Below are 13,263 nucleotides of genomic sequence, written 5' to 3' on the forward strand. Positions count from 1 at the left end.
GAACATTCATATCTCTTTTGTATAGGATCGAACAAAGTTAAAACGTGCTTCCATATGGCATTTCTTTTAAGTATTTGTGAGGCGATAACAATAGTGCCTTTGTTTCCCCTCTATTGCTCTGGCATCTAGGTTATATGCTCGAGATAGCTCCCATTCAGGATGCTGTTAAAACAAAAGAAGGACTGATGGCCGTTTACATAAGGCCTTTGTCTTTGGCACAGGAGGAGGTGAAAAAAAGAATGCTCCTTCACAGCCGGCATGTTGCTGCTTGGAATAGAAAGCAGACAACGTGCAGGTGCTGCTGAATGTGTCCTAGTGTTGAAAAGTTACACTGGGAGAACATCAGCATATTTCACTGGGGCCCAACTTCTTGACTGGTGGGGCAGCTTCCACTCTGTGAAAATAGTGCGTGGACGCTGCCCATCTTTGTGTACCCCTTACTTGTGCCTTGGATAAGAGCCTCATTACCTTAGACAGGAGAATATGAATGCCTATGCACCTTTTTCTAAAATCAGGTGGTTAAGGAGCGGAACTTTACAACTTTATGTCGCAATTATCCAGTGCTTAATTTGTAATAAAATTTGTGCCAGGGCCATCGTCAGGAGGCCACTGCAATTGTAATCACTGATTGCCCCTGCCAGCAGCAATACCTATACAAACTATGAAACATACCACTCCTACAAGTGTGATCATTGATAATTTTTCAGGTTACTAAAGCTATAAGAATGGCTTGGGCGGCAGGAATTAATTATTATTTTTTTTTATTTCAAAAGATTTTATTAGGAATTTTTTTATATATACAGTACAGATATAGTGAAGGCAATACCGGTGTCATCGTACGCCGGTGCGGTTACAGTAGGCATATCGTTGACATAATGGCGGCCTGTACAGAAATAGCTAGGTAATCACGATCTTGGCGTATGCTGTCATTGGTGGTCTTATGCATTGCCCTCGATGAAAGGAAACAAAAGTGGGAAAGGAGAGAAAGGAAAAGAGAACAGGATGGGTCGCGCAGTAGTTAGCCGCCAAAACTTCCCGAGTTTGCGGTGTGAGGAGGCTGGATGTGAGGGTACTGAGCCCAGTTGGCCTGCCTAAGGCGGTTTGTGCGAGCTGTATATTGGATTAATACACATCTGTTGTTCTGCTCACTCTAAATTACACAGACAGAGCCACCATGTGGCAGACTGACATAAGGGCCAGTGTTCACATTTAAGTGCCAGTGCAGAGCACCGGAAACCATCGGCTCAAATTAAGCACTGAAGTTATCTAATCGAGCATGTTTCTTTTTCATTGTGTGTGCCCCTTGTTTAGGTTACATCCTGTGCCTTTAAAATTTGGGGCTCACTCATGCACCCACCAACTCTATTGCTCTACAACCGAGAACCAGGCTGCATATGAGAGAATAGGATCCCAAAAAGTGCCCCCTTAAGGTTTCTGAGGTAGTACTTTCCTTTGTGGGAGGACCGTTTGGATGGTGACATTACTTACTAGTAATCTTCATTACTCCAGTTCTTGTTTTATCTTCCCAGTACTTATGTAGTGAGATGTAGACTCCGCCTTCCTCAGACAGGCACCTGACGAAAAGCAAATTGATTTGAAAGACAGAACTTTTTCATGGTAGTTCCCTCAGAATCTCTACCCAGAGGGTGTGGTGGACCCAAGTACTGTAGTAATTTATGCACCTAAGCTTTATCCTGGTAGCTCGAGTATAATTATAGCTCCTCCAGAATCAGTAATTGAGACATTCAGTCCTGCAGTTATGATAAACAGATTTCAATAATTATAGTGAGTGGTATGTTAGCTTGTTCTTCTATCTGCCTGTGGAAAGGGTCAAACCATAACCCAGATTCCCTTGCCTCTAACAATTCTAGGAAGACAACATTCACCTGGAGCCATCACCATATCTTGTGTTTTCTTCTTTTTCCTTTTGTGCCATCATGCCATCTCTCAAGACTTCGCCTTTCCAGGCTCCAGGGCTGTAGGGAATAGGAAGAAGTGGGTTACCTTGGAATCCAATTCACCTGACAAACTCTACATACCCTAGAGGTCAGTAGAGACGCCAGATTCGAGACATTGAGTTGCATCCTTGTTTTGCTCCAATGACTCTTCCTGCATTGTGTTTGAAAGGTCCCTGAACTGCATTGAGACACATTCCGGAACCCCCAAGGGTACCCAAAGATGAGAATGTGAGATGGGAGTTATTATGAATTTAGAAATGGAAAGGGTGGCTGAACCTATCCTTTGAAAAATAAAAGATCTCTTTCCATCCAGGAAAAATGAAGGAAACCTGGCATTAAAGCTGCCATTTCCTAACATACCTGATCCCACGTAGGCCCCTTTAACGTTATCTCAGTATACAGACACTTGGTCTGCAGTTTAGTTTGCACCATAAAAATAACTAAATGAGCTGATTCATTCTTGCTAGGTTTAGGTAATGGCAGCTCGTTCTGAAAGATGTTACTGTGAGAACTGACAGCTTGCTTTGTGTGAATCCAGATAGGACGTGGTAATACCGATTTTCCTCTGGTGGTGCTTAAAAGTGTCCTCAGGTTCTCACTCAGCTCTGTGAACAGAGCTAAATTGTGTATGCTCATGCTGGAAAATACCACACATTTTGATAAAAACAAAATCATAATTCATCTTTACTCCTACCACTAATTATACCCAATAAAATTTCAATAGCAAACATCTCTTCCCACCCCACCAGAAACCAATCATTTCTCTTCTCACGTTTTGCATTTGCAACATCAGTTGAATTTCCCATGCTACAGAACTTGGACAGACTGCAACCTTAAGCATTCCCCGTTCCTGATACGCGATGGATAGGAGGCTTCATCTGCTCATTAGGTCCGCACGTTTTCTGCCAAGATTTCTCTTGTTAGGCCTTACTATCAATAAACTAAAACATACAACAATACTCATTTTCTCTAGCTAATAAAATCATGAAATGATGAGAAAGCACTTGCAAAAGATGATAGACCTCATCCCAGAACAGTTATGGAGAATGGTGGTCCAGGCCCTAGTTGTCTCAAGATTGGACTACAGCAACTCCCTGTATCTGGGGTCCCGTAAATATGTGGTCGACAAGCTACAGGTTGTCCAAAATGCTACGACCAGTACATTCCTGAAGATCCCTAGACAGGAGTCAGTGAGACCCCCCCTGAAAAAGCTGCACTGGCTATCCTATTCATTTCAAGGTCAGGTTCAAAGCCCTCTGCCTAGCTCACAAAGCCTGTTTGAGAGGGGTCCAGCCATGCTAAAGACCATTTTCAACCCATATGTCCACAATAGATCTCTCAGTTCCTCCTCCGGCTTCCCTATGAACTCTCTAAGGGTAAACAGATCAAGATGGGGAGGGAGATCCTTTTCATACCTTGCCCCACAGTTCTGGAACTCAATGACCACAGAATTGAGACTGACCAAAAAAGAAAGGAGTTTCACACAAAAAACTCAAGACGTGGTTGTTCCCTTCATGCCGCTTCCTCCACACCTTTCTTCTCCTTGGGAGCGCTGGGAAACCCCCGGGAAGCCATGTGCTTTATAAATACCATAAACATAAACAAACATAAACATGTTAACCAAGCAAAATACATTTAACAATTGAGGCCTTTAGTCAGGCTAAATTTAACTAAACATTTAAAACGCGGCGCACTTCAAATACATGGTAATTCTTGTACACATGTAACGCAAGAATACATACAAACATGAGTAAAAGCATACATGATTACACTTCAAAATATGACTTTCAGAGTATATGCAAATTTGACTTACAGTAAAAATCAAAAACGAGAATACAGAATACAGCATCATGTTTAAACAGAACCTTTCACTAATGCATTTAAATGTTCACCCGCTTTAAAATTATTAAAGGCACACAGTAAATATGTTGTCAAAATAAATGCGAAATTACACAGTGATAACGTATAAAGGATGGAGTTCAAATTGCGCTTCTCCATTTCCTAGCTCCTGTCATTGGGCCAGGATCACATCTTGGTTTGAGTTCTGGTTATAAGCAATCCTGATCGTCTCATTATTTCACACCTAGCCTTCTACTGTAACTTGGAATTAGCATACATTGAATGAACGAACATGCATTCATTAAGTACACTGAAAAACGAACAGCACTGTGGCAGTGAATAACAGAAGTGGATTGAGCATAAAAGTTGATTTAAGTGATTACACAGGTTTTAAGAGATTTTTCTGAAGCAGAGTTAGTTCTCTTGTGAGTGCGATTGAGCGGGAGTGGGCTCCAATCTTGAGGTTCGAGCAACCCTCCTCCTGTTGATGAGAAACATTAGTTGATATGCGAATGTTGATCTAAGCAATTTGTTAAGACGATATTGCTTAAATTTAACTTTAAGGTAAAGGAAGCATCCTTTGTGAGCGAGAAACAGTATCTTGAAAAGAGATCTTATGGTAATGGGTAGCAAGTAAAGTCTAGGATGGGGGTGATTTAGGGGATTCTAAAAGCTGACCCCATGTTGAGCCAAATCTACATCTGCAATGTATTCGATTGACTTTGTGGGGTTTTCAAATATAGGAAGGCCTATAAGCTAAATAATTTGGTGTGACAGCGTGCACCACCGTTTTGGGAACAGATAATAAAAGAAGACAGCAAATCTTTCTGACTATTTAAAAACAGTATTAGCAGCCTGAAGGAACATTGGCCCTTATTTGGCTAGCAGTTGGTTGGACCACCGGCTGCTATTGCGGTGGTCAGGAGACCACCCACCATGCAGTCAGTGGTCTAACCCCCACATTAGGATAGGAATGCTGTGCTGGCAGTAGGAAAGTTCTGTTTTACATGAAAAGGCTGTCTGAAAGCTACATCATAATCCTGAAGGCACTGCCTGCCTTGGCACCCTCCACCATTAAGGGATTGTGATTCCAACGCCACACACCGCAGAGGTGGCAGGCTCCCCTCCGACCAATTGCGGTCCGACCGCCGGTATTGAAATCCGGCTGTTGGTACAAAGGGCTGTCTGTCAGTTGGACCACCACCAACGTCCTGTGAGTGGTAGACCAACCAACATCTTAATCAGGCCTTTTGTTGATTAGGTTAGAAAGTGTTCGATTTTGGTCAAAAACACATCCTACAACGTGAACAAGGGACATGGATCAGAGAACTGTTAAGTAACTTGGACACCAGCCTCTGTAAGTCTTATATCTGAACTGTTTCAGGATTTCCAGGACAGACAATGGTTACTGACCTCAGCTCTTGCAATCAGAGCCAGTTACCACTGGTGCCCAGGGGTATAGCATGACCAATAAAATAGGGGGAGGTGGGTGTGAGCTTTAGATTTTCTAGCCATCACGCTGGCATATTGTGTTAAAATACTTTATATGAGAAGCACACATGAGAGGACCGTTAAAAGGGAGAGACGTACATCATTTTGTAAAATAACCAACATGTTTTAAGACCTTCAAAACAGAGACGAGAGTGTGTGTGTGCTTTTGTCTGTGTGTATGTAAAAATCCCAGGTAAAATCCAACAGACACCTCACCATACTCAACTAAAGCACCTGTACCTAAATATTTATAAGAGAATACATTTATTAGGAGCCGGTGTAACACCCAACTCCACTTGAAGCTATGCCCCTGCTGGTGCCATGGGGCTTAACCGTACTACTGAGCCGAAAACTCTGTAACAAGTACACCCTTGAGCACTTGGCCTTCATTGTGCCAAAGGTGAGCAGTGCAATGCTTACTCATAGAGGCTGTGTCAGGGAAGAGACACAGAACCCATAAGTCCATCCAGCAATGGTCACTGCATCAATGTCTAGGCACTTCTTTTTCTTGTTAAAAGGTAAAACACATTACTTTTGTACACAAAATAATACTGTACATTTTATGTATTGATCACAATATAGTTAAGGGAATGGCGGCCGCTACTTCACTAGGAGTTTAATCAGAAATTGCAACTGGAGCTTGAGCTCTTTCAAAGGAAAAACCCATGGAGACCTGTTTGTGTGAGGACTCCCTTTCTATGATCTGGTAGACACATTCGCCAAGAAAGTGGCAGAGTTCAAGTGCAGTGGGATAATGGTTTCCCTGTCTCCCTTCAGAATTGCAGTTGCATAGTGCCTTGTTATCTACCGGGTGATATTTGTCAGTGATTGATAACGCTACATTGCTCAAAGTGAAAAGCTCCTTGATGGCCCACCAAGCAAGGACACTTTGATAACTGCTCTAGCCCAGATGATGTTAGCATGGTAGACAATGTGTGTGTGTTTGAACCTGTGTAGTCAGATGAAGTTCGACAACACCAGTACTGTTGGTTGTGGCCAACTTGTGCTGCCTGTGCACACCCCAATCCTGGAGCAACCAAAAGGGTTTTTGGTTGCCATTTGTGTGGGAGCCTGCTGTTTGATGTCTGAATCTTGGTAAACTGGTTGGCAGTTTTAGTCCCATCTTTTTACTGAGTTGCAGGCAGCAGTAGTGTAGTCAAAGCGTCAGCTCTGGTACCGTTTTTAGGGCAGTTCTTGTCTTTTGCTTATTCAACCCAGACAGAACAAGCCACAGTCTTTGTCCTCAGGTTTCAAGAGGAAAGTAGGTTGTGTTGGGAGTCTCTTGGTAGGAAAGAACAGGCAGCAACAATCAATCAATCAATCAGTCATTTGTTAAGCGAACTACATACCAGCGAGGATCTCAAGGTGCTGGGGGTGAGGTGGGGGCCGCTACTGATCGAACAGCCATGTCTTTAGTATCCTCCTGAAAGTCAGCAGGTCTTGGATCTGTCGTAGGCTCAGTAGGAGGGTGTTCCATGTCTTGGCGGTGAGGTGGGAGAAGGATCTCCTGCGTTGGATGTTCTTCAGATGCACGGGACGGTGGCGAGTGAGAGGTCGGCAGAGCGTAGCTGGCGGCTGGGGGTGTAGAAGGAGACCCGTCTGTTGAGGTAGGCTGGGCCGGTCTTGTGGAGTGCCTTGTGTGCGTGGATGAAGAGCTTGAAGGATATCCTCTTGTTGACGGGGAGCCAGTGCAGGTTTCTCAGGTGGGGGGGTGATGTGGCCGTGTCATGGTACATCGAGGATCAGTCGTGCCGAGGCGTTTTGGATGGGTTGTAGTCGATTTATGAGCTTGGTCAGGGCTCCCGCATAGAGGGCATTTCTGTAGTCGAGTCTGCTTGTGACGAGGGCCTGGGTGACTGTCTTTCTTGTATTGAAGCAGGAGGAGTAGACGGCGTTGACTTGCTTAGTCATTGAGAGCATTGAGTGGAGGATGATTTCCAGGTTGCGTGCGTGGTCGGTGGGGGTCAGGGCTGCCCCCAGTGCCGTTGGCCAGGGGAGTGGAGAGATGGGTCGGAAGTTCTTGAGGTTTCTTGGGTCTGCCTTGGGCTTTTTCAGTAGGGTGTTGATCTCAGGGTGTTTTCAGCTCTCTGGGAAGGTCGCGGTCTCAAGGGAGAGATTTATGGCGTTGCGTAGGTGGGGTGCGATGGAGCTGCTTGCTTTGTTGAAGACGGGGTGCAGGAATGGGTCTGACGGGGAGCCGGAGTGGATTGTGCTCATGGTCTTAATGGTTTCATCGATGCTCACGCTGGTCCAGGCTAGCAAGGGGACGTGGTCGATGGTGTGCGGAGGGTCTGTTGTGTTGCTGTCTGTTGGGGCTGTCTGGGTGTTGAAGCTGTTGTGGATGTCTGCTATCTTGCGGTGGAAGAAGGTGGCAAGGGAGTCGCACAGGGCTTGTGACAGCAGGATGTCGGTTTTGGAGCTGGGGTTGGAGAGTTCTTCACGATGTTGAAGAGCTCCTTGCTGTCATGTGCATTGTTGTCGAGGCCGTCTTTGAAGGAGGTCTACTTGTCAGACCTGATGAGGTGATGGTGGTTGCGGACTGCGTCCTTGTGTGCTGCGTGGCTGTCCAGAGTTTATTCACTGTTCCATTTCTTGTTTAGTTTCTGGCAGGCTTTCTTGGAATCTAGGAGTTCTGGGGTGAACCAGCTGGCCTCTTGCTGGTGTCTCTGTGGGGGGGGGGGTTTCAGCAGGGAGAGGGTGTTGGCGCAGTCCTCGATCCAGCGTCTGAGGTTGTGGGCGACGTTGGTGTTGGAGGGTTCGGTGGGTGGGCTGAGAGCAAGGTTTGCATATAGTTGGTCTTCAGTGATTTTGCTCCAGTGCTGGCGGGGGATCTGTTGGGTGCGGTGGTGTGTGGTGGGTTTCTGGAAGGTGAAGTGGATGTAGGGGTGGTCGGTCCAGAGGTTTTCAGTGGTGTGGCTGACGGAGACGTGCAGGCTTGAGGAGAAGACGGGGTCGAGCGTGTGGCCGGCAGAGGGGTGGGCATTGTGAAGAGTTGCCTCAGTCCGAGGTTGGCGAGGTTGTCGATCAGGGTGGTGGAGTTGCTGTCGTTGTTGTTCTCAAGGTGAAAGTTCAGGTCTCCGAGGAGGATGTTGTCAGTGGAGGTCAGGGCGAGTGTGCTTATGAAGTTGGCGATGAAGTCGCTGAACTGGGGGCGGGTTCCAGGGGGGCGGTGGACGAGTGTGCCTCTGAGGGTGGAGTTGGGGTCAGTGTGGATCTGGAAATGCATGTGTTCGGCGGAGATGAGCGCGTTGTCAGTTCTAGTCGAGACCCTGATGCTGTTCTTGTGGACGATGGCGATTCCTTCTCCCACTCCGTTGGTGCGGTCTCTGCGGGTGATCTTGTAGCCGTCTGGGATGGCTATGGCGATGTCGGGTGCGGAGGAGTTGGTTAACCAGGTGTCTGTCAGGAAGGCGACGTCCGGGAAGGTTGTGTTGAGCAGGTCCCAGAGCTCGACGGCGTGTTTGCGTGTGGAGCAGGTGTTCAGTAGTCAGCGGGGCAGAGCCGCAGGGGAAGCAGTGGCGTGGGTGGTGAGGGGTGACGAAGGAAACAGAAGGCAAAAGGGCACAACAATTGAGGGGGAAACGAGTGGCACAGAGGGCAGAAAGGTCACAAAAAGACAAAAAGGTCACAAGAATACAAGGGGAAATGAGTGGCACAGAAGGCAAAAAGGTCACAAGAAGGGCATAAAAGTCACAAACAACGGGGGGAAACGAGTGGCACAGAAGGCAGAAAGGTCCCAGGAAAGGGCAGAAAGGTCACAAAAAACAGGGGGAAATGAGTGGCACAGAGGTGGAAAGGTCCCAGGAAAGGGCACAAAGGTCACAAAAAATGGGGAGAAACGAGTGGCACAGAAGGCACAAAGGTCACAAGAAAGGGCAGAAAGGTCACAGAAATGCAGGGGCAGCTAAGCAACTGAAGTAAAAAACAGGCAGAGAGACACGGGGGCCACGAGGGGAGCAGAAGGAAGAACCGGGTAGAGAGATACGGGGGCAGGGAGGGGAGCAGAAGGGAAACTGGGCACAGAGACACGCCAGCAGCGAGGGGAACAGAGGGAGAGAATCGGCACAGACCACGTACAGGCAGTGGGTGAGACAGACCACAGCAGTCACAGACACAACAATGAAAATACAGTCACTACAACAGGAGCAATGAAAGAAAATACAGGCAATACAATAGAGGATGAGCAAACCTATGGCCTACCATTGGCCACCAGGGATGAGGCGCAGGTGGCATCCTGCGGGTTGAAGAGGGCCTCAAACTTCCTCAGCAGCGGCAGCTGGGACAGGAAAACACAGGCGGTGCTGTGCGGAGGGGGAGCGACCTACCTAGAAGGGTAAAGGGTCGATCTCCTCACTGCACAGCGGCCGGCCTATATGGGGAGGTGGAGAGAGGAGCTGCTGGGAGGCGGGAGGTGGGGGCAACGAATGGGCAGTCAGGGTGGCGAGCCCAAAGGGGACGTAGTGGTGAGGGGTAACAAAGGAAACAGAAGGCCAAAGGGAACAACAATTGAGGGGGAAATGAGTGGCACAGAAGGCAGAAAGGTCACAAAAAGGGCAAAAGGTCACAAATATACAGGTGGAAACGAGTGGCACAGAAGGCAAAAAGGTCTGAAGAAAGGGCAGGTAGGTAAAAAAAAAACGGGGGGAAACGAGTGGCACAGAGGCACATAGGTCACAAGAAAGGGCAGAAAGGTCACAAAAAATGGGGGGAAACGAGTGGCACAGAGGCTGAAAGGTCCCAAGAAAGGACAGAAAAGGTCCCAAAAAAATGGGGGGAAACAAGTGGCACAGAAGGCAAAAAGGTCACAAGAAGGGCATAAAGGAAAAAAAACGGGGGGAAACGAGTGGCACAGAAGGCAGAAGTGTCCCAGGAAAGGGCAGAAAGGTCTCAAAAAAATGGGGGGAAACGAGTGGCGCAGAGGGCACAAAGGTCACAAAAAGGGCAAAAGGTCACAAATATACAAGGGGAAACGAGTGGCACAGAAGGCAAAAAGGTCTGAAGAAAGGGCAGAAAGGTCTCAAAAAACGGGGGAAACGAGTGGCACAGAGGCACATAGGTCACAAGAAAGGGCAGAAAGGTCACAAAAAATGGGGGGAAACGAGTGGCACAGAGGCTGAAAGGTCCCAAGAAAGGGCAGAAAAGGTCACAAAAAAACGGGGGGAAACGAGTGGCACATGGGCACAAAGGTCACAAGAAAGGGCAGAAAGGTCACAAAGAACCGGGGAAACGAGTGGCACAGAGGCACAAAGGTCCCAAGAAAGGGCAAAAAAATGTCACAAAAAATGTGGGGAAACGAGTGGCACAGAGGCTGAAAGGTCCCAAGAAAGGGCAGAAAAGATCACAAAAAAACGGGGGGAAACGAGTGGCACAGAGCCAGAAAGGTCCCAAGAAAGGGCAGAAAAGGTCACAAAAAACGGGGGGAAACGAGTGGCAAAGACTAGAGTGTTTTTGTTGTTCCCCTGAGGCGGATGCCGGGGGCTATATAGATTAAAATTACTCTGAGAAATTGTGCTTTTTTAAATAGCGGTGCATCACGCTTTTTTACTGTAACCTTTTAAACTGTGTGCTTATGCTGCTGGTGCATTTTAGACTACTTAATTTGCACTTTTGCACTTTAGAGAATCCCCTACCTCATCCACGCTAAGTCAGACCCCTGCAGAGCCGATTCAGGGCTGGTGCCAGAGAGAGGCGGACGCCATCTTGGGGGTACGGAGGGGTAGCGCTCTTGCTGCTGGGTGCCTCACACACTTCCCTCCCTCTTTACCTATATGATGACTACCACTCCCTGACGGCGCAGCAGGCGGGCGCAGCAGGCGCGACGGCGGTGCACCAAAGGCAAGCCCGTCTGCCACCGTACAGGGCTAGGGGCCACAACCCCTGCTCCCCCACAGGGCAGTCTATAAACTATAGCTCTAACGATTTGCACAGGATTGGAACACAAGCCTTGGAACCTTGTCTCCATCCCTATCACCCGTTGGATCTGCCTACTAAGTGCCTGCAGTGTAATACTCAAATTAAAGCTTCACCCCCTACTACTAAGAGCCAGCAAGCTTTTAAAATGTACCTTCTTAATTGTAGGTTCCCTACCTAGACATCATACTGAAATGTCTTTATTGCTTGATGAGCTTAACCCTGACGTAGTATTTCTCACCGAAACGTGGCTTACCCTGTACTCGGAACCTGAGGTAATTCAAGCCCTGTCGCAGGGCTACCAAATAACTAGGTTAGATCAACCCCATGGAAAGGGTGGCGGCTTGGCTATTATATTCAGAGACCACTACACTTGCCGTTGTTCCCCTAATCCTTTCCTAGACTGCGTACGTATGTCTCTTTGCCTAGAAATCTCGCCAAACATCAGCTTCTCTAGAGCATTAATATATCGCCCCCCAGGACCTTTAAAACAATTCCACACATCTCTGCCATCAGCTGTTGCGATTCTAGCCACCTCCCCCTCCAACTTTACCTTGTTAGGTGATTTGAACATTCATTTTGATGACATCACAGATCATATTGCTCAAGAGCTAATTACGGATCTATCTGCATTACAGATGGCTCAGCTTGTTTTATTACCCACACATGTTAAAGGCCATCTACTAGACCCTGTGTTTAGTAACTGCCTCAATCTGAAGGCTGAGTCCCCGATTGCGCTCCCTTGGACGGACCATTGGTTAGTCCCCCTTATCTGCAACACTTACATACCCCTTGCACTGACACCAGGGTTACGGGAAGCATGGAACTGGTCAAAACTCCCACTGGATAAGTGGGCCAACGAGTTGGAAACTACAAAACCATTAATTAATGAGGATCCTTTAGTAGCCAATGGCAAGCTTAACAATTGGATAACTAAATCACAGAACATTATATTGCCTATAAAAAGAACTACCCTAAAAAGATCCAGAACCTCTGCTCCTTGGTACTCGGCTGAGCTCCGGGAGAAAAAATGCCAGTGCAAAAGACTAGAAAGAAAATGGCGCCTGGAATACGCCGAGCTGGATAAAACTATTTATTGAGAAGCTATCAGAAAATACAAAAAGGAGATAAAGAGGGTACAAGCAATGTATTATACACAAAAAATCTCAGAAGCTAGTTCCAACTCTAAAGAGATTACCAGATCGTGAAAAGCCTCACTAAACTTCCCCAGCCCCCTTTGAATCATGATAATTCACAAGCTCGCTGTGACGATCTTGCGGATTTCTTTTTCCCCGAAAATTGATATCATCTACTCCTCATTTCCGAATACTGACCTAAACATCCCTGTGGACAGCACGTCAACTTCTAAGCAGGATGTCATGGTTAGTCTATCACCTTCGTTAGAGGAGTTTCCTTTGCTAAAACCAGATTCACTCGCTATTTTGATGATGCAAGTGAAATCAGGATCCCCTAGGGATCCTGCGCCCCCAGGCAACATGGTTGCTGTTACTCGAACCATCCCTCCCACTATGCTGGAGGTACTTAATGCTTCAATCTCCACCAGCATAGATCCTCCCGAGTGGAAACAGGCTATGGTGCAGGCACTGGTGAAAAAACCCAATTTGGACATCAATAATTTCAATCACTATCGCCCCATTTCCCTGCTTCCCTGGGCTAGTAAAATTCTAGAGAAATATTTAAATGGTCTCCTAACAAGTTTTCTTGAGAGCAACCAGCTGCTTGACCCCTCGCAGACGGGCTTCCGTCCCAAGCATGGAACGGAATCTGCTCTGTTGGCAGTCACGGAGGAAACAAGAGCAATCTTGGATCGGGGAGGATCAGTGGCAGTCATCCTCCTCGATCTTAGTGCTGCTTTTGATACGTAAACCATAAAATCTTAGTGCAGCGTCTCCGTGACATCGAAATAATGGCCAGAGCGCTGGAATGGCTCAAATACTTCCTGAGCGACAGAATCTTTCTGGTTTTTGAAGGAAACACCATATCCTCTAGCAAACCCCTGGGCTGTGGAGTGCCACAGGGCTCCTCCCTGAGCCCAACGTTATTT

The sequence above is a fragment of the Lissotriton vulgaris genome, chromosome 2_1 (genome assembly GCF_964263255.1).
Source record: "Lissotriton vulgaris chromosome 2_1, aLisVul1.2, whole genome shotgun sequence".
NCBI classification, from domain to species: Eukaryota; Metazoa; Chordata; class Amphibia; order Caudata; family Salamandridae; genus Lissotriton; species Lissotriton vulgaris.